The following is a 26,641-nucleotide window of genomic DNA, read 5'->3' as shown; positions in this document are numbered from 1 at the left end:
TCGGGAGGTGTTGGTGAGGTTGTTTAATTCATTGGAGAGACCAAAACTACTGAGTTCAATTTGGTCTTTACACAACAAAATGAGGTTGTGGCTCTGGAGTCAAGCAAAAAGCACAGCAACAGTAGACTGATCCCAGGGCTAAAATGGATGAAGTTATGAAGACAGTCAGACAGTCTAGAACAAAGCAAGTCAGACATAGAAGTCGTCCCATTTTTTTAATCCTACCCCACCGCCATCCCACCGGAAGTGTATGGAATGTGTTACCGAGCCATGTCTTTTTTGCTGCTTAGTCGTTGTCATACTGTAAGACACTACTAGGCAAAGTTCTGGGATTAATGTGACCAGGATCCCCCTGCTGCAGCAGTGTTCCAGTTAGCCATCATGGGACAAGATGTTAGATGAGGAAAAATAGCGGTAAAATACTGTACTGTTGAATACAATAGAAATAAACAAAAGGAAAAAAAACTATTGTGTCATTGCAAAATTTGATGGCGCCTACTGTAAATACTGCGTGCATTTTGGTAGAAAAACAGAAAAAAATGCAGAGAAACTTGACAAGTCCTTTAAAAATCTGGTTGGATTCAGCTGATGCAGAAAGTGGGGAAAAAACAGGCAGACACTATTTTTAATAATTGAATAACTCCCAAGCATTGCTTATTATAGTTGTACTCTTAGTAGGTTACTTATAATTTACTAGCAAACGTGTTCCAAACTGCACTAAAAGGAACATTTCCTTAAAGTATATTATAAATTTGTTGAGGTGACGTGGGGTCACAGGGAACCTTTTGTGTATCTTGAAGAATTTAGTGAACCAGTTAAATCACTAATTGATTGATTGATTGATTGATTGTTTTCACTGTTAAATAAAACCAAAATCCTACAAGTTATATTCTACTTTTTTGTGCCTCGGGTAGGGGGCAACTAGAAATGCCTTTTAAAGACAGTGTGCCTTAGAAACAACCTTGGTCAAGTGGTTTTAGAAAATATTCAGCTAAAAATGAATAATTATTTTAGTTTTATTTATATTAGGAAAACTGTTTAACCATTTCATGAATACAAAAAAAAAACCCACACACATGTATAAGTTATATATTTTAAATGGAATCCATACTTTAATGCAAATTTGTCAAACTAATATTCCTGTGCAAGACAAAGAAAAACAGTTTGCATATGCTTGAGAATCAGAGAATATTACAATGATCCAATCTACCAAGAGATCCATCTCATTGTGACTCATCAGGCTGGGATCTGAATGTGCAGTGTAGCAATGGCTTCACATCTCTATCTGATTAGCCAGTGTGAGATGTATCCCCAAGTGCTCCACACAGTACAGTAGGTATAACCTGCATATCTTGAAGTAGAGAAGCAAACCTGGACATGTAGAGACTCCCACTTCTACCTGCAAGTTTGACTCGGTCGCAATGCTTTATAATGGGGATAGAAATTGAGAGATACAGTATAATAGGAGATCCAAATAGAAGAACTCAATCTGAGAAGATTGAGTCTGACAATTTAAAAGTAACAAGATGGGCTATCTTAAATGCAATAAAAAATAAAAAAAAATCTAGTAGGAATACAAATTGGGTCTAAAAATCATATGCCATTGTGCCCAACTGGGAAGTGTGTGCTTTTAGCAATTCACTCTCCCACACAGTGTGAACATAAAACAATCCCCACCAACATATTTTCTCACCTCCTTCGCATACTTGGAAACTTTGCCCTCCCCTAGTACAAACACTGATTCATAATAAAATCCTGTCACTAGCCCACGGTTTTTTATCTCCAATTTCATTTACACATATGTATCTCACACAAACTCAACCAGGCAGTGGTGCTGAAAACCCCAGAATTATTGATTTAAATCAATTTAAAGATGTGTCAATAAAACATATTATACATTACAGAAACCATCAGACGAGTCTCATCATCTCTGTCTTCTAATTAAACATAACATAGGTTGATCTTAAGTATTTTTTTGAAGAAAACCAGAAACACATTTAAATGTTATCACCTTATTGGTGGAAACAGTTAACACTTCAAAATTTCCCTTGATCTCCAGAGCCTGCAACAGACAAGCTAGCGACATATACAGACGTGCTCAAATTTGTTGGTACCCCTCCACAAAAAACGAAGAATGCAGAATTTTCTCTGAAATAACTCGAAACTGACAAAAGTAATTGGCATCCAACATTGTTTACTCCATATTTAATAGAAATCAGACTTTGCTTTTGATTTTTTATTCAACATAATATTGTAAATAAGAAAACAAATGAAAATGGCATGGACAAAAATGATGGGACCGCTAACCTAATATTTTGTTGCACAACCTTTAGAGGCAATCATTGCAATCAAACGTTTTCTGTAGCTCTCAATGAGACTTCTGCACCTGTTAACAGGTAGTTTAGCCCACTCTTCCTGAGCAAACTGCTGCAGCTGTCTCAGGTTTGATGGGTGCCTTCTCCAGACTGCAAGTTTCAGCTCTTTCCATAGATGTTTGATAGGATTCAGATTAGAAGGCCACTTCAGAATAGTCCAATGGTTTGTTCTTATCCATTCTTGGGTGCTTTTAGCTGTGTGTTTTGGGTCATTATCCTGTTGGAGGACCCATGACCTGTGACTGAGACAGAGCTTTCTGACACTGGGCAGTACATTTCACTCCAGAATGCCTTGATAGTCTTGAGATTTCATTGTGCCCTGCACAGATTCAAGGCACCCTGTGCCAGGCGCAGCAAAGCAGCCCCAAAACATAACCGAGCCTCCTCCATGTTTCACTGTAGGTATGGTGTTCTTTTCTTTGAAAGCCTCATTTTTTCGTCTGTGAACACAGAGCTGATGTGACTTGCCAAAAAGCTCCAGTTTTGACTCATCTGTCCAAAGGACATTCTCCCAGAAGGATTGTGGCTTGTCAATATGCATTTTAGCAAATTCCAGTCTGGCTTTTTTATGTTTTTCTGTCAAAAGTGGAGTCCTCCTGGGTCTTCTTCCATGGAGCCCACTTTCACTCAAAAAGCGACGGATGGTGCGATCAGAAACTGACGTACCTTCACCTTGGAGTTCAGCTTGTATATCTTTGGCAGTTATCCTTGGTTGTTTTTCTACCATTCGCACTATCCTTCTGTTCACTCTGGGGTCGATTTTCCTCTTGCGGCCGTGCCCAGGGAGGTTGGCTACAGTTCCATGGACCTTAAACTTCTTAATAATATTTGCAACTGTTGTCACAGGAACATCAAGCTGCTTGGAGATGGTCTTGTAGCCTTTACCTTTACCATGCTTGTCTATGATTTTCTTTCTGATCTCCTCAGACAACTCTCTCCTTTGCTTTCTCTGGTCCATGTTCAGTGTGGTGCACACAATGATACCAAACAGCACAGTGACTACTTTTCTCCATTTAAATAGGCTGAATGACAGATAACAAGATTGGAGACATGTGTGATACTAATTAAAGAAAATAATTAGTTTGAAATATCACTATAATCCAATTATGTATTATCTTTTCTAAGGGGTACCAACAAATGTGTCCAGGCCATTTTAGAATATCTTTGTAGAATAAGCAATAATTCATCTCTTTTCACAGCTTCTTTGCTTTATTCTATGACATACCAAAGGCATGCAAGTATACATGATAAAATAGCTTTTAATTTAATCACTTTTCAGCAGGAATGAAGCATTATTTCAATGAGCCGTAAGGGTACCAACAAATTTGTGCACATCTGTATATATCAGGGTTCTCCCCAGGCCTTTTCAGCCCGGTGGGCGAGTGTCTGTCACTGCACGGCTGAAAAGGTTGTTTCTTTTTTTTTTTTAATAAACTTTTTGTGCTCTTTCTTTGAATTCATGTTTGTGTCTGTCCCACTAGTGAGACTATGTCACCACACTTCTTTGTTGATTTGTAAACTGGAATGGGCGCACAGCTAATGGCTGCTAAAAATATGCTGCTCAGAAGACATACGATAATGTAAATAAACATATATTAATATTTAGAACACATTGTAAAATATATGTTCAAAACAGCTTAAATGTGTACTATACAGTACCTTGGAGTGCACCTTCTAATGAGGAAGCATTACACAGCAAACTATAACTTGCAGTACAATTCTTAAAACACTGCCTAGGGAAGAGTCTGTATCCAGTACTTGTGGTATTAATAGAATACACTCTGGACCTCTGCAGCTTGGGATAAAAAATCCCACTCTAGTCCAAGTGATCTCATCTCAACTCAAAGATTGAGACCGTTCATCGAAAAATCACTTCCCGCTGGCAAATTAAATTCATTCAAAAAAAATAAACGTTGCAGATTTCCAAGAAGTATTTCTAGATCAATAAAGGGGCACTTCACATTTTGAACGGGGGGTTTGTTGTGAGGTTTCCACAAGGGTAATCGGCTTGATTTACCCAGTTAATGCCTGACCGTTAATTGGCAGTACTTGGAAGAGCCAAAGCTTGGTGAAAGACTGACAAACTACAAGATTGGGAAGCAGGTTTGTTCAGTAAATTTAAAAATAATGTAAAAAAAAAAAAAAGACTTCTACTATTCCTGCAGTGTATCTCCAGACTGTCCTTACCAAGTTTCAGCACTGTTGGATAACTGGTTTTCTAAATTTGTACAGGCAAATCCATAGCTGGGACTAATACAAATGCCTTGACATAAAAATTGGCAATTACTTGAATTACTGGAGTCTTAAATACTGAGCACCAACAGTTATGTCTGTTTGCTTTACATATGTTTTCTTGGGAGTTATTTAGTGATGTAATATCCTAGGACCTCATGTAGCCACTGTCTGGTTAAACAATGAAAGAGAGGTGTCTGCAATCTTGAGTAGGAGTTTTTTTTTTTTTTTTTTACTCTTTATATTTGAAAAAGTAAAACTCCAGAACAGAAATTTTCTATGAGAAGTTCACAGGTACTGTTTCATAAGTTGATTTTTACTGTCCTTCTGATGACTCCAAGTAGTGGATTCGATTCCTTTTTTTTTTTTTTTTGATTGGTTCAGGGGGTGGTGCTGTGCACTAGCTAAAACTGCTGGGCTAGAGCAATGACAAACCACATTATATCCAGAATTTTTTTTGTAAATTCATCAAATCTTCTGCTTGCATTTTCAACTGGATTGAAAACCACAGCACTTAGCCACTGCTAAGCAATATTCAGTACTAAGCAAACCAAAAAAAGGTCAGAGAAAGCTGCCGAGTGCATTTTTCTGTTCTTTTTTTGGAAACTTCATTGGCTTGGTATGTATCTGCTGAATACTCACTGTTCTTAAATCGTTGGGTGCTTATTTCTTTGGATAGCAGAGTGAAGCAGGAAGCCCAGGACCCACAGTGGGGATAACGGCTAACAACTAGTTTTATTTGAAATGTCCAGTTTGGGATAAGCAGTTTCACAACTTGTTTGTGTATCTGCCAGTGACAAGAATTAAAAAATACTGCAGTCATGGCATATAAATAGAGCCTCTGTTATAAGAAATTAGGGTCAAGGGTTACCAAAATCACCAATGATGCAAATGACAGAACACAAAAGAAATAGTTTTGCTGCTTATTAAAGTCTGTTAGTTTTTATCAGGTTAGCAGTGAAAGAAACCCAAAAGTTTTCTTCTCCCAGAACGAAAGAAATAACTACATTATTGCAGTATGTTTAATATTTGGCATTGATAAAAAGAAAATACAGTTCCTAATTATTTAAGCTTGGCCTCAATATCCCCTGTGGTCCTTCCCCATGGAAACGTCAGGCTTTCATAGTATTATCTTGTTAAATCAAATCCTGCACATTCAATAAACACCTGAAATTACATTCCGTAAAGAACCGTACGTCCTGATCCAGGAGAAGACTAAATGGATGCCTGTGACAGCTTGCTTTATATACAAAACAAATGTAGTCCTAACCGATGCCTGCTACTTGCAGAATTCAAGTTACTCTTCCCCCCCCACCCCCCTCACCGCAGTAAGTAGCTTAAAGCAGGAAAACAGACATTCCTTGTTAGTAAAATGCTTGTGAATCCTGGCATTCCCTAAATGTGATCAAGGTAAAGAGTTACTGAAAATGGGTTATGGTTTATTGCACAACTGGCTTTACAAGCTATTGTACATTTTGTGTTTGGGTTGCTTATGTCAAACTGTCCCATTAAAAATTCAAGAGCAATGAAACCCTGTTATCAAGTCACTTGAAGCAGAGTGCTTGAATGCAAGCATGTTTCATTACAACAACAATAAATGCGGGCGGGGGGGTCTGAATTCAAGGAGCTCTTACTGTACCTGATGTAAACAATTCTGGGGGGGGGGCCTCCTCCCTGTATGACTCACACCGACAGGTTCCTCAGCTTTCGTACCTGGGAAACAAACAAGACAACTGATAGTCATTGACCGCAAAAAGATACCATTTCCAGTAGCATCAACAAGCACAGCCTCTTAATTCTAGGACTGTGAAAACAAACTCTTAAGGTCATTAAAAAGACACAGAACACACCCGTCTTTATTGCCATTTATTTTCTCAGTTGCAGTTAGAATGCTATAGGACTGTAGTTTTCGTTGTAAGAGATACATACTGTATCAACCAGGCTAGCGAAAAGACACAAAATGAATCAGGGATATAAATGATTTGAAGGCATAGTGTTCCTGTTTTATTTAAATTTTCTATCAAACTAGTTTATATTTTATAAAACTATTTTTACAACACATTGCATGCTAATTCCAAAATATAATCCCCAAACAAGCAGCTTTTATTGGTGAAAGCCTGTGGGTTATCTGTAAATATTGCACAATTATTAAGATGCAGCCCCATACTTGTATCCCTCCCCTTGGTTAAAGGGCCTGACAGGAAGTGATAAAGCACCATCACAGTACCAACGTCCTATGCTTCATTATCCAGGACTTCCACAGCAACGGAAATCATTAAACTATATATAAAGATCTTGAGGAAACAGGGAATGTGTGGCTGGAAAGTATCAGTCCTTCATGGAACTGTTGATTAATGTAACGGTTACATAGTTCAACCAACAAAGAAATTCATGAAGCTAAATTCTTTGTAAGTCTGCTATGCATCGCTGTACCGATTAACATAAAATAAAAGTAAAAGCTTAAGGAGCCCGAGCAACATTTCTCACTTTTGCTGTGTTCAGATCCGGGAGGCCAGACATTTATCACTTCCACCTGCATTGAGGTGCGGACCTGTATTTAATTAGAATGTGCCCATGTCCAAAAAGGGAAATTACGTGCAGCACTAATGGGAGTGGAGTTTTCACCTCTGACCCCAAGCCCCAGATATAACAATCCTGACCATTCTCACTGAGATCTGAATGAACCTGCTTGCAATGGGAGGGCAGGACAAGCATTGAAACAGCAAGCCTATTGAGAACAGTTTCCAGAAGAGTGTTTGGGCTAGAGAAACACAGCTTTGCAGTCCTACGGTGCTGTTCAGACAAACACTGCAGCCTGACTTTCCAAACAAATGAAAACTAATTTCCTCTTTCAATCGATCTTACATTTTTCAGATGCAGCGCTAGTTATCTAAACTACAGTAATGTGCACGGGGCTGACACCAGCCAACTCGTTTCACTAGTGACCAGAATTGAATTTGAACCCTGATAAAGGCATAAAAGTTTAGTGAAATAGTGCCACTTGCTGAATCCCCACAAAAGCTTTTTTCATTTTAAATGATTTTCACCAGTGCCAGGAGACCCACATTTTTAAGACAGCTGTTTTATATTCTGAACAGGATCAAACCAAAAAAAAAGCCAACACTCCCTGAAGTATCAATGCTTTACACTTCTCAAACTAGGCTACGACTGTACATGTTTGACCTCATGGCAGAGATGGGGGTTGTTTTGCACATAATGTAACTTATAATCGGTTTTAAAAAGAAAATATGTTGTTTGAGGCTTCACAGAACATCCACACTCCTACCCTATATGACTGAACAGCCTTGTATTGACAACGCACACAGCAGTAACAACCTCTGTTTTCAAGTACAGCTACAGTCCTTATTGGTGGATTTGCAGTCAATAGTTGATTTGGTAGACTGCCCAAGCCATCATTCAAATTCCTGCAGTCTGGGGAGAACTACAGAGTGTTAATAAGGTAGTTTAAAGTAAGCGTTCAGCATGGTGCAGCTCTGTATCAATATGCTGTAAAGGCTTAAATCATTTAAGTTACGAGGGACACAGAAAAGATTCTACTGCTTCCATGGGCATATTTCAGGGATAAACTTGCCCAGATTATAGTTACAAGTGGCCAGTCTTGCTGTGTGAGCTGATCGTTCTAAGCGAAAGCTGCAGTGTTGCCTCCCCCCTCCAATGATGCATGTTGGTATTGAACTGTGGTATTACATACATAACAAGCACCATATGTTAGTGCCACTCCCAGGGAGTGACACACACACACACACACACTGTACTGCTATGCTTTAATGGGACAGTCTGTTTGCCTTCCCAGTCTGCACACCCCTGGTGTGTTCATTTCAAATTGGACACAGGGCCCTTTTGTTAGATTTTAATTCAGTACAAGCTAACCTGGTTCGTTACCACCATGGTGTTATTTACAGTACTGGCACGGCAAGGCTCTGACAGCAGTGTAAGAGGTTATTAACATATCGTCTCCTTCCTCAACTGCTTTGCTTCAATTAATGCAATGCCCAAGAGCCTTAAGTAAAGTTCCTACTCCCCCCACCCCCAGGGATATCAAGATACACAATTTACTAGAATAAAACATGTTTATCATTTAGCACATAATCTTGAATTATTTCTTTAAATAAAATACCCAATTCACAGTCAGTGCAATTCCACATATTGACACTAAAGAGAAAATCGTGTGATGGGGCCATAGTAATAATTGGTTGTGATGCAGGGTCTTATGCCTTGGTGCAAAGGAAGGTAGCTCATCCCAGTTTTACTATGCTTTTATTTAATTTTAAAGTTTATATATCTTTGTGGTTTTTAGATGACCATCTGGTCTTTGTGGTTCTTCTTGCCAGAAAGGTTGTGACCACTCAGTTCCTCCATGTATTTACTCTACTTCTAAGCCACTTTGCTTAATACCTTTTGAAATAATATAACTAAAAGGCTAGGGGCATCCTCAAGGAATAATATAAAAACACTCACCACAGTGAGCAATGGTGTCTGGAATGCCACTAAAAACTGGAGCCATGTTATTTATTCCTGCAACACAGTTCATGATGATGTCATTTCCTGTTTACACCAGGATCAAGCTCCTTAAAAGGGAATTCTCTCCATCTGTTGAGGCCAAGCACTGTGTGCTGAACTTTCACCTTCCTGACATTCCTTCTTCCTGTATGATTAGAGTTTGTAGTAAAAAATGTACGAGGATGTTTGAACAGGAAATAAAAAATAATAAAAAAAACTCTAAATGCTACCAACACTTTAGCTTGAGATTTAGGAAGTAGATAATAAACTCAAAATATCTTGCTGAAATACAGTATTAAAAGGAACTACAGTAGTCAAAAGGCAGGGACCCAAAATTCACATTTCCCTAAACAGAACAAGCTTACTTGTACCATTAACTTTGGGATCATGCAACACATCATTGTCATTTACATTAATTTAATCCTGTAGCCATTTATGCTGGCCTCTCTCTTTGCAATTTACACCAATCAGTTTACCATTAATATATATGAATTAATGAATGAATCTATCCCAGAAATTACAAGTCTTGAAGCTATTACTGCAATTATAAAAAAAAAAAAACCTTCTCATGAGCTTATTATGAACTCTGCAGTTCAGTATGATCAATACTGACACTAACACACACGCACACGCACACACAGACACAGACAGACACACACACACACACACACACACACACGCACACGCACAGACAGTGTGACTTTTCACTGTTCCTCAGAACTCTTTCCCTGCTATTATACAAACGCATGCCACCCTGACCAAAAAAAAAACCCCCAAGGCCTAATTACAGTTATTATGGAGCGGTTTCTTAAAATGTCTGGAATGACACTGAACATAATTAAAGCAGTAGTGGTTCTAGCGGCACAAACGAACCTCTCTCCCTAAAGGTAACAAAATCAACATTTCAAGTGCGGGTCCTCAGGCAGGATGCCGAATGTCATGAGGCTCCTTGAACCAAGAAAGTTTGGGAACCTCTTGTCATGGGCAAACAGTACAACTTAACCCCAAGAATATTCTGTTATTGTATTTGCTTGATCTACTGGTCTAGTTGCTTCAACTGCCAGGGTAACAAGGGTGTGTACTGTAGTCAGACACTTATGAAAATCCAGTAGCCTTTATACTTTATAAAAAGTAGTAAGGTCACGTCAACCGTCCAACGCTAGCTGCTACTGCTGATTGCCGACCTGGAAAACTCACTGTGCGACTGTAAAGCCCTTATTCTAATCAATCTAAAGTTGCAGAGGCTCAAACAAGTGATACGACTATAAAGAAGTTTCAGCACCTCCTTCTCTTGTCAAAGGGAATGGGAATTACCAAGTATGAACAGCCAATCCATGATGAGAGCCCAAAGAAAAAGCATGTAGTGAAAAGAGAAGAACGTGTCAAACCATGATGAGAGCCCAGAGAAGAAGCACATAGTGAACAGAGAAGAACAGTGGCATACCATGATGAGAGCCCAGAGAAGAACATGTCAAACCATGATGAGAGCCCAGAGAAGAACAGTGGCATACCATGATGAGAACCCAGAGAAGAAGCACATAGTGAAAAGAGAAGAACAGTGGTAAACCATGATGAGAACCCAGAGAAGAAGCACGTAGTGAAAAGAGAAGAACGTGTCAAACCATGATGAGAGCCCAGAGAAGAACGTGTCAAACCATGATGAGAGCCCAGAGAAGAAGCACACAGTGAATAGAGAAGAACAGTGGCAAACCATGATGAGAACCCAGAGAAGAAGCACATAGTGAACAGAGAAGAACAGTGGCATACCGATGCCGTAGTACTGAATATGAAAATAGATACGTAGAAGGCAGCAATACCAGTTTAACGTAAAATAACTCCTGCATATTGAAGAAGAGCACTTTGATACTGAAGGGACGATTCACTGTCTCTCCCGTATCAACAATGGAAATCCGACAGCAGTCTACGGTTAGCCAAATGGCATTCATTTCAATTCAAGTCAGTGATGTAAAACTATATGAATGGTTTTGGCAAGTTGTTTAATTTTCTGAAGTGTTACCAAAAGACTGTCTTCACACCTAGCCGTCTGTGAAATGAACACAAACGTTGGATTTTAAGACTTCCTGTTGCAGAATCCCCCACAGTATTACAAGAAATGTTAACCTAATTGCAAAGAGCTGGATTAAATTAAAATGAACAAACAACAACCAAAAGTGAGCATTCGCATAGAACACAAACAAAAACAAAACGTACACGTATTTAGCTTTGATGATACCAGTAAACACAAAAAGGGCAAGTTACCTAAACGAGATACAAATCTCTGACATTCTGGTATGCTGGGGAAAAACGATACAGTGCCTACTGAACTACAGTAACTTACATTAGACTTTTGACAACTTTACATAACCAGCTGTAATTATGTCAGTTCTTCATTGCTACACTGTTACTCAACCACATCCTTGAACAGGGTTTGGAGTACAGCCAGGATCTTAAAATGACACTAAAATAGCGCAGTGGGTGTGTGCCATGTGCAGTTGAGAGGCCAGGGTAGAGAATTATCTACAACCAGACACTGGCACCCACCACAGTGGAAAATGCAATCCAACACAAATGTCTTCAGGAAACCTGGCTCTGACTTGCAAAAACAGCTGTGAACTGCACAGTGAGGAGAGCTGTAAATCGGAAATTAGAAATAGCTTCTTGTGTCAGCTAGACCCAACAACTCGGGATGACAGGTTCCAAGGAATACAAGCCAGGGTAAAAAATATATATTTATCCTGTGAGTAATGACGACTTGCAATTCCAATGGGAAGCAAATAAAACTAGCCTTCATTTAGGACTTCAATAAATTGTACGCAGCATTTATGGACCAATTAAAAGACATGGACAACTTTAATAGTCTACAGACATCTTTATATTAATCCTTATGGTTTTTCCCTCTCAAGGATTTGTTTTTGACCCACTTACCATCAATGCATACAATAAAAAAAAAAAAAAAAGTTAAAAGTAGGTCCATGAACAAACAAGAGTAGAAGTTTCAGGGTGGCGGAATTTAGATCCACCTTTGTTTATATTATACAAATAGACCCCAAGACCCAATGAGAGCTATCTTTGTACTGTATAGAAAGTGGTGGCCACAAGTATTTACATCTTGTGGTTTCAGATTAAGGGCAAGTTCTCAAATGGTTTGAATGGCTCAATACTTGAAGTGGATCCAGTAATGCTGGATTGGATTCAGACCTGGAGATGGACCAGGAACTAAAATCAATATTGCTACCTGAACTGTTTTTTTTTACTTTTAGCCCCTATAAGTATTTTTGAAGTTTTAATTAATGTTGTGTATTGTATGGCTAAGCACAGAACTCCAGTCAACGAAAACACACTTTGCACATCAAGTAGGAGGATCTGGCCAAGTATTCACCACCAAGCTTCGAGTGGTCAAGGAAGCTGGCTCAAGTCATGCATCTAATTATGGCTTATATACATGAGACCTTCAGACTCCTAAAAAAAGAGGCAGTTACTTAGCAGCATACAACTCACAGCAGATGGTCACTGCATGTTACTGGACTACTTACTTTGAAACGGATACTTATTGGTACAGCTTATTTTAAAATGATCACATTTAGCATCATGGGTCATCTAGAAACCCTGGGATGACATTTATGAAACATTGCGATGAGTATGACGAGACAGTGGGCAGTTATTCACTGGATAAAAGTGCTGTAAATGGGATAACCCATCACATTGAATTACCTACTTTTCAAATGTATTTATTTCCTAAAATATGGTACTACACTAATGACATTATATATAATCACTATATATAATCACTATAGATATATATATATATATATATATATATATATATATATATATATAGATATATATATATAGATATATATATATATATATATATATATAGATATATATATAGATATATATATATATATATAGATATATATATATAAAATGTTCTCGTTCATTTACTGTCCAATTATAATTTCCCCCGATATTCTCCCAATTTGGAATGCCCAAACGTTTTTCCCCTCACCGCAGCAATTCCCCAAACGGCTCAGGAGACCTGAAGGTTGAGTGGGCGTCCTCTGACCCCACGACCAAGCCAGCTTCCTTTTTCACCCAGGAACTCGAGAACGGATGTCAGCGAGCTACCGACCTCTGAAGGACAAAGGTCAGCCCTGCAGGTGTCTGCTCTGAGCTCACTGGGCACCTGGCAGGCAGGGTTCGCTGTAGAGCGATGAGGAGAAAGTGTCCCTGAAGGTTTTACCTCCCTAACCCATGGGAGCGCCTGGGCCAATACGACGCTCCCTTCGGAGTCCCCAGCGAAGACCAGACTTCGCACAGCCAGGACGTGAACCTGCGCTGTACGACTCACCCTGCACACCACGCGGCTGCGCTGCACGACTCACCCTGCACACCACGCGGCTGCGCTGCACGACTCACCCTGCACACCACGCGGCTGCGCTGCACGACTCACCCTGCACACCACGCGGCTGCGCTGCACGACTCACCCTGCACACCACGCGGCTGCGCTGCACGACTCACCCTGCACACCACGCGGCTGCGCTGCACGACTCACCCTGCACACCACGAGGCTGCGCTGCACGACTCACCCTGCACACCTCACCCTGCACACCACGTGGCTGTGCTGCACGACTCACCCTGCACACCACGTGGCTGCGCTGCACGACTCACCCTGCACACCACGTGGCTGCGCTGCACGACTCACCCTGCACACCACGAGGCTGCACTGCACACCACGAGGCTGCGCTGCACGACTCACCCTGCACACCACGTGGCTGCGCTGCACGACTCACCCTGCACACCACGTGGCTGCGCTTCTACCAGGTGAGCCACACTAATGACATTTAACCAACTGTCTAATTCCTCTATTGACTGACATGATTTTCAGCCAGTAACATGCTTTGAAGTGAAACTGTAAAAAAAAATGTGTATTTATCAAAACTGCATAGCAAATGGAAGTGGACAATGGGTACAATTATATGAATTATTTTGTTAGCTATTAGCACTTAATGCAGCAAATTACATCACCTAATAGGAACCAGAAGTCCTGACGTCCTGCCTCATACTAAAAACAAATAAAAAAAATTACTAAAGGGAGCTGTTAATGTCCACACCATATTATAGCCAAGAATAAAATATAAAAGTAACCCAACAGTTTTTAGCATGTTTGTAATTAGTGTAACATTAAAGAGTGCAGTCCATAAAAACCCAAGAAACTGTGTTTTATACAGGAGTGTGACAGGGTAGCATCACAGCCCAGCTGTTACCGGCAGGAAGACAGACTCGGAAGCAAGAAGCTGCAGGTTCGAAGCACTATACACACGTTTAACTCACAATACAGGAACAAACAAAAACAGGACAGCAACACACACCTTCACCAACACCGACATTAACCTTACCTGCACCTGTGATTCCCCTTCTTACACGCCTGTGATGGAGCCTCATTAAACATTAATCATTCAATTACGGACCCAGGCACATTCCCACGTGCTTTCTCCTCACACACACACAAGTAACAGAAACAAACTGATAGAGAGACAGCCTTTGGACATTATTTTACATTAATACATTACTCACAAGCACCAGCTCATAAGTGTTACAGTATGCCAGCAGTAAATGACAATTATTCACAGTAAAGTTGTGGGCGTGTCAATATTTACTTTTAGCAAACACCATCATAAATAATCGCAGGCATCTCTGTGCAGACTATAAAAAAAGCAAACAATATTTATTTTTTTACTGTCCAACGGAAATGTCGGTCAACCTTATTCATCACAATTGCATACAGTACAGGCTTTTATCCCAGGTGTAATCTAGTTTTGTTTTCACAATATATAAAAAGGCCAGCAATTATACTGCTTATTCTGCAGCAGTTAATTTGCTGTAAACTATTTGAATACAAATGCAATTCTAAAGAACTATTGTTCTGCATGCTTCTGCATGGAAAATCCAAAACATGTCAGTTTAAAACTGCAGAAAAGAAAATACTATGACATTTTAAGGCAATTCCTTATCCATGTTCTGCTACATCAGAATAACAAGATTTTGTAATAACAATGCATAACTTGGGAGGGAGCAGGTACACAATAACGCAGTGTTTTCTCAGAAATAATGATGGACCCCACCCAAATATTCTGGTGTGTTCATGTCTGTGCAGAACCTGCATTAACTTGATAGAAGGATGTTTCATGTCTGGTTTTATTTGTGTGTAGAGGCTGGCACATAACTGACTTCTTATCTGAGCCAGACAGCGCTGCTGCCACTACTATGGTATAGTCTCATATTGCAATTTAAAACAAACAGGTGTTCTCAGGCACCTGACTGGCAAATATACAACAGTCATATTTCTGTAATACATACTTATGTGCATTCCAAACAATTTGACAGATTATGTCCTACATAATTAACACCAAGAAATGCAATATTGTACTGGTCAGAATAACCTTGCATTCTTACTTGTATAAGAAATAACTACATTCTAAAAAATTGACTTTTTTTTTTTTTTATGAAACATAACAAAAGAATGAATCAACAAATGGTCATACAAAGTTATTTAAAACATTTAATGCAGCAGATGATCAAAATGATATTACGTTTTAAGATATACTTTTCTAAAATCAACAGGATTTTCAAAAGGTCGTAAAAGGCGGTTCGTGTGTATACTAATTGAAAGCGGTAGTGTATGGAGAGCATGAAAAAAAATAAATGTTTTCAGCACTTTTTTCCTGTAACGCAGTGGCTAAGCCAAAAAAATCAGGGGGACGGGGGGGGGGGGGGACGGACATGACCAAGTGTCACCACTGACAACATAGATATTCCCATTATTTTTTATTTCCATGTGGCCGCCTCCCTGTATGCTAGCAGTTTCCATAACAGTGACTTATGCTTCCATTCATTTTTATTGATCTTGTTAACATGTTAACTTGTTCCCCTTATCTAGTCGTTGAGGCAGGTAGTGATGTATGTGACCTGCGACAGTGAAGATTTTTAACGAGAAATGCGTCCATTAACAATCTTGTCGACTCAATTTCAAAGCATTAATGGATTCATTTAATGAATACATTTCGTATATGAAAATGACTTGCTACTAAAGCCTTATTCCCATTCAACTGTAAACTGGAACAGACTGTGGTAGTTAGGCAATCTGTAATACAACTTCTGAGGAGACCAGGCAGCAAACCAGAAGGTCACCTTTATACAACCAACAAATGACTAATATATGGTGGACTGTTACAAAGTCATCTGAAGACTGCAAATATTGTAGCTGCTATTTTTAATATAGTAAACATGTACATAAAGCATACCGATACTCACTACTCTCCCAATCATTTTCAGTATTAATCATTTTAGTGTAGAGGGGGAACTGCAGGCTTCTGGGAAAGGATACAGTAATTAGCAGCTGGTTGAGTGTGTTGACTCCACATCAGAAGGTCGCAAGTTCAGCGCCCAGCTTGAGTGGTAGGGGGTTGCATTGTTTTATTGAAGGAAGGATGAATTAGTCTGGCAGATAAATGGAAATGAATCATTTACAAAACTCCTGGAAATATTTTTTTAAAGCAATATTTGATTCTGCAAACCTGCCACTTCTCAACAAGCAATGTGTCAACAGCTACCACTTGCAGCATCAGCTACTGTACCTTGCAACTTAAATTGACTGTACTGGGACCCAGGTGGAAATACTCAAACAGCACTCCCAAATAGAGTTCTGCAGCTCAGCAGTCTCTAAGGAGGGGCTTGAAGCACTAAAAATCAGTCAAAGTTTCCCAATCTGCTGGAGTAGACAAGACTGCTACTGCAGAGAAACCTCACGGCTATAACAAGACAGCACCACTCAGACATAGCAAGTTTCTTTTTATTCTGTATTTATCAGTGGAGTGGCAACCAAGCTCAAAGCAATGGCAGCAAGCGCTATACAAAGCAGAAGGAAAGAAAGGCCAGCCTTTTATGTTTGGTTCACAATGCTGAATCACATCCTTCTTTCCTGGATCTGAAGGACAGCGGTCACTTGTATGGCTATCACTCCCCCATATCCCCCATCTATCAGTGCTGGCCTGCTGTTTCTTTGGTGTACAAAAAAAGCATCCGTATCTCAACTGTTTCCACAGCAAGTCTTATTCAGCTTGAAGTACTGCATGTGGCGATCCTGGTCTGTCCCAGATTTTAACCTTGCATTTATATTGCCAATTTCTTCTGTTACCAACAGAGCAAAATAACCAAAGATCCAGTATCAAATACATGGTTTGTTTTACAGATTAGGAGACGCACATACATTTGTACTCTAAATTACATAGAAATTTGAACTGACAAATAGGAATTAAATAATGGATCATTTTGCACTGAAAAACACCTCCTTATACTTTCTAATGCTATAGAACATGTTTGTTTTAATTATAGATGTGTAGGTGATGATTCATTTGAAAAATAACTTAATGTATATTTAAAATCGCTCTTTTTATACATTAGAATTGTAAAATGTTCAAATACGTATACGAGTTGACACACTGCTGAGAAATAAGAAAGAGAATCATCGGTGCTCACTGGGACTTGCAGAATGTCTGCAAATAATAATTTGAAAATTGAACTGAGAATTGCTCGAAAGATTTGCAGAAGTAACTGAGAAAGCAACAGTAAATGTAGGAGGGGGTGGGACGGCTCTTAAATTCTACCTGCATTTCTCTGGATGACCCGAGATTCATTATTTTCTTCTTTGCTATTATTTTCTAAACTCTGCCTCATTGCTAAAGGGCATTTATTTATCTTAAATCTTTACAAGCTAATAACTACTCTCTGATGTTCACAATCAACCTGTTTTGTTCTTTGTTTTATTGTTCACTTCTAACCCATGACATGATACAGAACATGCAAGACAAAATAGAATGCCGTTTAAGAGACATTGTGTAATGTTGTTTAGTGTTATCATTGTGTAATGTAGTTCAGCATTATCATTAACAGTCATTTTTTGTATCCCTAAGGTTAGCACTCAAGATTATTACAATTAGCCCTCTAAGCAGTACCTCTGTATGAATGCTTAGAAAACGAGAATTATAACTGGGGCTTTATCCAGGCTCATAAATGTCTAATGTTTGCAGTGAATACAGGTTATACTATTTGTCAGTTTCCACATACGCACGGGAAGACATTTAAAATGCACACTAGTCCCTGGAACATCCCTAGGTCAGTATGCTCTGCAGCTGACTAAGACACTTTACATCTGGTTTGCACCGAGCTATAAATCAAAGACCGCAGCAAGTCAAGTGTCCCAAGCACTACAAAGCAGTGCATACATACAGTATTTTGGGACTAGCAGAAACAGAATTGAGGTCCCCTATTTTATGGGCTGGATTAATAAGGCAAGTTTTCTGATAAACACTAGAGATTTTTAAAAAAATGACACATGCCATTTTAATTTCTTCATTTTTAGTGTAGAAGAACTGTACTAGAATCAGCCGTTTAGCAGAGGGTATGACCCCCATGTATTTGTACAGTGATGAACGGTTTCACATTAGACACCAGGAATGGATATAACACTCCCATTGCATAGCAGTTTACACCATGGCTTTACACCAGAGCTAGTTACTTAATACACTGGTGCTAATCAAGCATAAAGTCTTATTTCCATCCCTGGACACAGAAGTTGCTAACTTTTGTCTTGTTACTGGTGTTTGGAATAATAATTAAGTCAAACAATGGTGTTGTTTTTCTGTAGCTCAGCCTCAGACTGTTAGACCATGTCATTTCACATATCCTGTCTTATTCATCTGTCCACAATAAGAGTAGTTTCAGTCACTCAAATATGCAAGATCTTGCCCGCTTGTGTGAACTTGAAACTTGTGAAGAAAAACTGCATTCTACCCTACTCCTGTACGTGATGTTGCAAGGCTGTCACCAAAAACACATCAGTTTACTTAAATTTACATAAATGGCAGGTGGCCAAAAGAGATTGCGTTAAAACCATAAAATAGACAAGCATCAATCCATACAAAATAAAGCAGAACCAAGCCAGGAAATTGGAACAGGGAATCTATACTACATTTTAAGGAGATGTACAAAGAAAGTCAAGCTGCAACCCATTCACTCGGAGTCAAATATTACAGTTCCAAGCATTGTCAAAATCCCTTCCCCCACTTGGCCGAGCGCCGCCCGGGTGGGGAGGGCTTAGGTCGGCCAGGGTGTCCTCGGCTCACTGTGCACCACCGACTCCTGTAGACTGCCCGAGCACCTGCGGACCTGCCTGTAAGTTGCCCAGAGCTGCGTGGTTCTCCGAGGCGGCTGCATGGCAGGCATGCAGTGTGAAAAGAAGCGGAGGGCTGACTACACACGTTTCGGAGGACGTGTGTGTCTGTCTTTGTCTCTCCCAAGTCAGCGCGGGGGTGGTAGCAGTCAGCTGGGTTGAAATAAAAAATAAATAAATTGGGCTCTCCAAATTGGGGAGAAAACAAGAAAAAATAATAATTGCCGATTCCAAATTTAAGTTGAAGTCTAGCTAGTAGGCGCGGTTTGAGATTCCTTGTGAGGTTTAAACTTTTAACATGACACTATGTTCCTCCTCACAACTTGATCTCAAGTCTTAAGCCTCTTTCACACTGGCATGGCCTACCCGGGTCTGAACCTATCCGGGTCAAGACCCGGTGTCATACGGGTCAGTCTATGTGATTTCACACTGCTTTTGATGAAGCAGGGTTGACCCTATTTTTTTTATTTTTTTTTTCAGCCGATTATTTTATTTTATTTATTTATTTATTCGTGTGAAGTACTTTGTGGCAGCCCGCATTAAAAGGTGCTATACAAAAATAAAGATTGATTGACTGATTAAAGTAAACCATGCGTGTATCAATGCCTCGGAAGCAGCTTGGCCCAAATGTTGATTAGAGCAAATGTTTCTTCATCCCTGCTGCAATCTAGCTCACGGTGTATCTCAAGCAACAAAAATATGGCTAAAAACAGAATAAATAAAAACGCTTCTTGTGGAAGTGAAACCTTCACGCAGGCGTGGCTGTTTGTTATTTCGTCAGCTTTAGAACAGCCGTCATGCATTTTGTCGACCCACATCCTGAGGTGGGTTGCTGGGATCCGGGTCAACCCAGGTACGTGGTTTCACACTACGCGGGACTGCGACCCAGTAGCCAGAACCCGGGTAGGGGTGTGCGGCAATGTGCCCCGCCCCTGCGTGCATTTGTGCGTTATATGTTGTATGTTACATGTATTAATGTTGGTGTATAGATATGGCTGCACAAGTTATTTAAAATGTATAATTGTATTTGGGCACGGGAATTGCACTTCACGTGCATTTAAAGTATTTATATGTGAGCACGAGGTTGCACATAATTAATTCACGTGCTGGGATTCAAGTGAATAATTAAGTAGTAATTGAATCCCGGTTCAACAGTATATATAGATGCACGTTTCACTCACTCAGGGTTTTGTGTGTTTGGTGAGTGGAGAACGGGTGTGGAGAGGAGAAAGGAAAATAGACACAAATATAAGTATTTGTACTCACCGTGTTTGTTTGTCTCTTAGTCCACCGTTTGTTTGAGTGTTAGTCCATTTTGTTTGTCTATTTATTTTGGCGTAAGTGCCGTGTCCTGTCTTCTGTTTTGTTTAAACCTTTTATTTTGTTCAATTAAAACACTGAGCGCTGCCGCGACTCAGTTTCAACACACTCCACTACTGTCTCTGTGTATTCCTTTCTGGTCTGAAGTCATCCACTACAGACTGCTTGTCACAGGGTGCCAGTGTGAAAGGGTCTTAAGTCTTATTCTCAATACTCTTTGGATCCTGAACTACAGTCAGTGAACCTAGGACTGTCAGACGTATGTCTATAAAATCTGTTTGTGGCCCATCCTTAGCAACCATTAATTACAACACATTATTATTATTTCTTATAAAAATACAGTGAAGAACGCCAAAGTACTTTGATATTTTAAATCATGACTACAGTACTCTATCCCAAAGGTTCTGTTGCTGAATTTCAAGCAGCATTCCTTTAGAATCCCGCAATGGTTCTCCACGGAGTCTAAACCACGAGAGAGAGAGGGTTCTCAGCCTCTGCCATTGGCTGAAAGTGAGCATTCTAGCAGCAAATTAAATGTATTTATTCCCAAAAGAGTTTGGAAATGTTTAAACTGAGCATGCCTTAATTCCAGTGGCATGCAGAGAAATATAACAGCAAACTACAAGCTTGTCTGGCACGCTGAGTGGTGAGAATTGATATTGCTGTCAGAATGGGAAACTGGAACATGTTTCAGCACCAACCTTTCAGGGGTGTGTACAGAGAAATACACATCTTGCACACTTTAAACATCAGTTTAACCTAAAACTAGTTTAAAATGTTTTAATGGAAAATCTATTTAAAATGAGTTTTATTTAAATGAAATCCAAACCTATTTGCAACTAATAATTCTAGCACTGTACTGAAATGGAAGTAAATGAAAACTCCTGAGCCCATATATTGTATCTTCTTCCTTCCCCATCATAAAACTTTTCAGGTCGGATCTTCTTTATAAAGCAGCTATCTCTTTGGAAAGGCAGGACTGGACACGCTGCAGGGTCCAGTTCATATCTGCGCCTAGTAAAGGTTGCCATGGAAACAGAGATGACCATCAAATACCAGGCCGGTGTAACAGACACATAGTAGAAACCAGGAAATTCAAACAGCTCCTCGAGCTCATGACAGAGTTATGAATTTCTTTGCAGTTTGTATGAATAGAGCTTGCAGCCAACACTCCCAGTAGATTCTGGCAAGGAATGTTAATAACTGAAAATGCGCAGGAGTTGTTTTGATCCTATCTTAACTGTCGGCCCCAGGAAAGTGCGACTTGACAGGCAGCGAAAGATTTTGTATACATTAAAGTAGCTACAAAAATCAGAATGTTTGTCCTTTGTCCTTTATTTACATTTTCTTTTTTTTAACTGCATGCATTCTAAAGCCAGACCTACTATAAAACGTGTATATCTCACTAGCCAGCAGTAACAGCAAGCTCTGTTTTCATACGGAAATCGAGAACAAGGGCTACAATCACCAAGCTTCTGATATTCCGCTTTCATAAACAGTAATGTCTGGGTCCATCCTGATCGCTTGCAGTGCTCCCTATCAGTGCACAATAGTGCCAAGAAGTTCTGACCTTTTTATTTTTATTTCATATCTTGAGATGTATTGCTAAGGAAAACTGCAGGTAAATTAAGTGCCACATGCATTTTCAGATGCTATAGACTGCAAGGGATATTGTACAGCCCTATTGTGTACATAGGGTGCAACCTGACCTGCAACTCCATTGTCTGGCCTATATTCAAAAGGCAATGACTAAAGCACTTCAAGATTAAAACAGAACTAAACTTATTTTGAGCTCCAGGGCTACTCAAAGTATTTTTTTTCTACGGAGGTGTGACAGAGAGAAAAAGAGTCCAACCTGTAAACCTCCCTCCCGACCAGAAAGGACGCTGTGTAAGGTGGACGGTATGCTTCCCCATAGACAGGTTGACTCGACGGTGGACGGAAAATACAAGTCGGCCAGCTTGGCGGAAGCGCATAGCGGCACGTACACCAAGCGAACCCCTTGTGATCGGCTACGGGGCAGGCAGCGATTGGAGAAAGGCAGTCGCCGGGCTGATTGCAGGCAGGAGTTGGATAGTACAAAGGGGACGCTGCTACATGAGTACTGTCCCTTACGCTGAATGTGTAATAGGAGGCCGGAGCCTGCATTTGTTTTTGTTTTGTTGTTGCAGAGGAGGAGGAGGAGGAGTAACGGAGCTGCAGCCACGGAGCCAGCATTAACCCTGACTCACCGCTTCCACTGCACAGCAGTGACTTGTTTTTGTTTAAATAATCTTTTCTTTTGTTATTGTTCCTTTCAACACACACCACTCACCATCCTTGTCACAGGCGGTCTATAAGCCTGGGGGAATCCCTCGCTCCCAGTCTAAAGGGGCATCCAATAACAGTTAATCCAATTAAACTGTGTAATGTTTTCATTCTTCAAGGACTTTTGGCTGCCAGGGGCTATCGTGTCAAACAAACTGCTGTGATATCTGCTGGGCCACATGAAGAGCCACAGAGCTCCAGTTGCCCTGGAGTCAGGCGGCTTGTGCACTAAATCCATTAACCAAGTCATCAACGCATGAACAAGACAGGAAAATAAGCCAGTGCTTTAAAAATCACATTAACGCAGAGGTGGAAAAGTCATTGCACAGTATTTGGTCATCGGTATCCAAGTTAGCCCTTGTTCCTTTGTTTCCTTTTTTCAACTTTGTCAAAAGCGTCTGACTGGTATCCCTGAACCTTATGTGTGTTTAGTTATTAACGGATGGGAAACTTGGCTCTCATCTCCCTTTAAAATATAACTCAACGCAGCCTGTGTGGTTCTTGGGACACGCAAAGACCTGGCCTTTATTCTCAGAGGGGCGCCACACATCCACAACTGCCCTTACACAAGTTTACCATGGTATTATTGTAGGGTATTTTTGCAGTGTTCCCATGCTTTCCCCTTGGTTATACTATGCATTTACCACAGTTTACCCAGGCTTGCCATGTTTATTAATAGGCTTTACCATACCTTTCTATTCTTTACAATGCAGACTTATGTTTTACCATGCTTTCACTGTGCTTTATTACGCTATGCTTTTACTATGGTAAACTTCTATAAAAGGTGCCCCCAAGTACAGCACACCAAAGAAGAAAGTATGCAGATGTCAGTTCAGATGCAACGTCAGGATGGTGTGCCATGCTTGATAAGAGCACTGTACCGGGACTTACTTTAATCCTTTCATACTCAAAAACTGCTCTATATATATATATATATATATATATATATATATATATATATATTATACACACACACACACACACACACACACACACACACACACACACACACACACACACACACACAGTGGCTCTCAAAAGTATTCACCCCCCCTTGGACTTTTCCACATTTTATTGTGTTACAACATGGAATCAAAATTGATTTAATTAGGAGTTTTTGCCACTGATCAACACAAAAAAGTCCATAATGTCAAAGTGAAAAATAAAATCTACAAATTGTTCTAAATTAATTACAAATACAAAACAGAAAATAATTGATTGTGTATTCACCCTCTTGAGTCAATATTTGGTAGAGGCACCTTTGGCAGCAATTACAGCCATGAGTCTATTTGAATAAGTCTCTACCAGCTTTGCATAACTGGACACTGCAATTTTTGCCCATCCTTCATTGCAAAATTGCTCAAGCTTCGTCAAGTTGGATGGGGACCTTTGGTGAACAGCAATTTTCAACTCTTTCCACATATTCTCAATTGGATTGAGGTCCGGGCTTTGACTGGGCAACTCCAGGACATTTACCTTTTTGTTTTTAAGCCACTCCAGTGTGGCTTTGGCTGTATTTTTGGGGTCATTGTCCTGCTGGAAGATTAATCTTCTCCCAAGTCCCAGGTCTCTTGCAGACTTCAGCAGGTTTTCCTCCAGGATTTCTCTGTACTTTGTTGTGAGTTTTTTTCAACAATGGCTTTCTTTTTGCCACTCTCCCATAAAGGCCAGTTTTGTGAAGCACCCGGGCTATTGTTGCCGTATGCACAGTGTCTCCCAGCTCAGCCGTGGAAGACTAACTCCTTTAGAGTTGCCATAGGCCTCTTGGTGGCCTCCCTGACTAGTGCCCTTCTCGCCCGGATACTCAGTTTTTGAGGTCGGCCTGTTCTAGACAGATTCACAGTTGTGCCATATTCTCTCCATTTCTTAATAATGGACTTTACTGTGCTCCGGGGGATATTCAATGCCTTGGAAATGTTCTTATATCCTACCCCTGATTGGTGCTTTTGAAGAACCTTATTCCGGATTTGCTTTGAATGTTCCTTTGTCTTCATGATGTAGTTTTTGTTAGGAAATGTACTAACCAACTGTGGGACCTCCCAGATACAGGTGTATTTAACCTGAAATCATGTGAAACAGCTTAATTGCTCACAGGTGGACTCCATTCAACTAATTATGTGACTTCTAAAGACAATTGGTTGCACCAGAGCTTATTTAGGTGTGTCATAGCAAAGGGATTGAATACTGCAATCAATTATTTTCTGTTTTATATATTTGTAATTAATTTAGAACAATTTGTAGATTTTATTTTTCACTTTGACATTATGGACTTTTTTTGTGTTGATCAGTGGCAAAAACTCCTAATTAAATCCATTTTGATTCCATGTTGTAACACAATAAAATGTGGAAAAGTCCAAGGGGGGTGAATACTTTTGAGAGCCACTAATATATATATATATATATATATATATATATATATATATATATATATATATATATATATATATATATATATATATATATATATATATATATATATATATATATATATATATATATATATATGATGCTATCTGACATTACAGTACAGTGAATTGTGTTCCCGAAACAGTACAGGACAGAAACATTATCTGACATTATCACACGTGGTTGGCAGGTGTCTCCAGTCTGGCTCCTAGTGGTTTCTGTATTTACCAGCCAGTGAAAGCCTACAGCTAATAATATCTGCAATCTGTAACCTCTTACTCCCGCTCCACACAGGTACTGCGACATGTGAGCTGCTTCCACTGCTGTACACAACAGGCACCCTGCCAGTCTACTGGTGCAGGGAAAGGGAGACTAGGACGCCATCTCCACAGCATGCATACAGATCCTGTATTTACTGTACTAGGAAAGAAAGGCGCGTAGCTTAGCTTAACAAGCCTGCAGGAAATTACAAGGTTTTACGCTGCTGTGAACACAAAAAGGCTTGTCTGACTAGGGCAGATATGAGGCACACACAACTGTGTAAAGAAAAGAGACACCTGCTTACACAAAATACAGAGAACATTTTAAAAAGGTCAACGACTGTAATATAACTACGTACTGAAATCAGTCTATAAGTCTGAAAAAATAAAGTGGCTTACATTTTGCCAAGGTAACAATATCAGGCTTCATGGAGGATAAATATAATATTCCACAATCAATGAAATTATTTCAAAAGGACTCTTATGACAGCCACTATCTCTAGTGAAAGAGGACTTCTTTAGTTGTGTGTGTCATGTTTGTATCAACAGAAATCCCTCTTTTCCAAAGCAATCGCATATTGTACAATGTCTGACATCTCAGTACAACTTGTAGCCAATTTATCATACAATAGAGCACTGTATAGAAAAATGACCTCAACTTTCTTATTATAGACAAAGCATGAGGGAGGAAATGCATGTATCCTTAGATAACGTCTTCCTGCGTGTTCACACTGCACTCTGATCAATATAGCTTTCAATGTTCTTAATTGTCAGAAGACTGAGGAAAAAAGTCTCCAACACACACTTCAGTCTATCATCAAAAAGAGTTCTGTTAACGGAAATAAATTATTTGCATTCCCAAAAACATTCCATAACAGACATCCTAGTGCACTCTCTGCAAGCTCCATCTTGCTATGGAACAGCAAAAGCACCTTGCATCATGGCAGCAACAGGGCAGAATACCAAGAAGCAATCTTTATGAGCAAGCT

At 39.8% G+C, this 26,641-nt stretch overlaps 1 protein-coding gene across 4 annotated transcripts in view; it reads right to left on the bottom strand.

The window, feature by feature from the left end:
* Positions 1–26,641, bottom strand: part of LOC117409328 (talin-1) — a 97,320-nt gene that overhangs the window by 58,765 nt on the left and 11,914 nt on the right. For 3 of the 4 annotated variants that reach the window (XM_059020135.1, XM_059020181.1, XM_059020275.1), the window contains exon 2: positions 6,247–6,320. The exons of the other annotated variant lie outside the window; for it this stretch is intronic. The gene's annotated coding sequence lies outside the window, so the exon portion shown is untranslated. The remainder of the gene's footprint in view (positions 1–6,246; positions 6,321–26,641) is intronic. 4 annotated transcript variants of the gene reach the window in all.

This window comes from Acipenser ruthenus, chromosome 1 (genome assembly GCF_902713425.1).
Source record: "Acipenser ruthenus chromosome 1, fAciRut3.2 maternal haplotype, whole genome shotgun sequence".
In the NCBI taxonomy this organism is placed as follows: domain Eukaryota; kingdom Metazoa; phylum Chordata; class Actinopteri; order Acipenseriformes; family Acipenseridae; genus Acipenser; species Acipenser ruthenus.
Note: the sequence above shows the minus strand (reverse complement) of the source record. Positions and strands in the feature narration are given on the sequence as shown.